Here is a 1,844-nt window from a genome sequence, read left to right as displayed (position 1 = left end):
GAGCGTTTTCGAATAGTTGACTATTCTTTTTCAGGAGAACAAAGGGTGACCTTTAGCCTACGCAATACCATATATAGTAGGACTTGTAACGTCATGAAAACCGGAAGTCCCAGTTGAGTTGAATCTGGTGAACAGCCAATCCAAGCTGAAGCAGTTAGTCTCCCGGAAAAGAGAATTCGTTTGTAGAGAGAAAAAAACAAAAAAATATTAATTATTAATGAAGATGAATAGTCAACTATTCGAAAGCGCTCGTGTTTTGGGTCTTATTTTAAGTTTATTACACTTTATATGTGATCCTTTGTGCTAACTCTTTTATCAAGGGTAATATAAAGTGTGTGTTTGTACTCGTAGAGAGAAAAGTTATCGAGATTGTGAATCTCTGTGATTTATAACGTGTATTATAAAAGTAGTTAAGTTTAAACTGACGAAAAACGTACTGATTGTGAAATTACCCTGTGCTAAAAGTTTGTATCCATGAAGAATAAAGTGGTTTAATCAAGAAAGGACTTGTATCGCTGAAGTTCCTCGGAAAGAATTTATACCGGAAATTAACAAACAAGCAGATAAGTAACAATATTTAACTTTGTAAGTTGATTTGTCTCATTAAAGTTTAGTCTTAAAATATCTTCGTAAATAACTATGTTTAATCATTACTATTGTAGAAAACTATTATTATTATCTTTCTGTAGATATTTTCATTTTGAACATGTTGGTGTTCTTTCCGCTTCTATCTGATGGTTATTAACACTGAAGCCCCCCAGTAGCACAGCGGTATGTCTGCAGACTTACAACGCTAGAATTCGGGTTTCGATACCCGTGGTGGGCAGAGCACAGATAGCCCATTGTGTAGCTTTGTGCTTAACCTCAAAAACAACAATTAACATTGAATGCAAACGATAGTAATAAGAAATGGGATTGATAGAATTCAAAACTCAGTATGACAGAGAAAAAATACCCCAATAGCAAACAAGATTCCAATAACACCACATTATAGCCAACATTTTAAAACCATTCAATGTCTTTGTTCTGAAATAAAAAATAAATTCCCCCTTTGTTTGGTTTATTTTTCACATATTTGCACAGAATTGCCCATGGCGTATTTGCATTAAATGTTTCTAATTTTGAACTGATAGACAAGATGGAAGACAACAAGTCAACATCATTCACTGCTACCTCATAGGCTGCTTTCGTCTGACCGAATAGTGGGATTTGACGGTCACTGTTATTAACACACCCATGAAGAATGGATCGCGATTTTTTGTTTTGTTGTTGCCCTTAAGTCTTTCTTATTTCTGGTAGAGTCAAACTTATCCACATGTCAAACACTTAATTGTTGACAAACAGTTTTTTAGAGTTTCACTAAATATGAATATTTGTTTTTAACTTAAAATTCTAGTGAAATAGGGTGATCATATTTCCAAACTGAAAAGCTGGAACAGCCCAGCCCTTGCCCCAATTTCAAAATACTTATTACATATACTTATATTCAATTTAATTTATTGATCTGTTCCACAATATTTCCAAATATATTAACACTGGCATTGTTTTAAAAATGATTTCAACTAGTTTTTTGGTGATATACACAAAGCAAGTGAACAAAAATAATAAAATTATACTCCAAGAAATCTTTAATTATTCACTTTATCCAATTCATTTTAAAATAGGCTAATTCATATCCGGATTAGTTTATAAATCCATAAGATTTTCGAACATACTACTGTTGCGTATCTGCTTGTTTGTTAATTTCTGGTATAAATTCTTTCGCCCCCAGTGGCACAGCGGTATGTCTGCGGACTTACAACGCTAGAATCCTGGTTTTGATACCCGTGGTAGGCAGAGCATAG

Source organism: Limulus polyphemus, unplaced genomic scaffold, assembly GCF_000517525.1.
Source record: "Limulus polyphemus unplaced genomic scaffold, Limulus_polyphemus-2.1.2 Scaffold6544, whole genome shotgun sequence".
Taxonomy (NCBI): domain Eukaryota; kingdom Metazoa; phylum Arthropoda; class Merostomata; order Xiphosura; family Limulidae; genus Limulus; species Limulus polyphemus.
The sequence above is the reverse complement of the archived record's forward strand: the minus strand, read 5'-3'. Positions refer to the sequence as shown.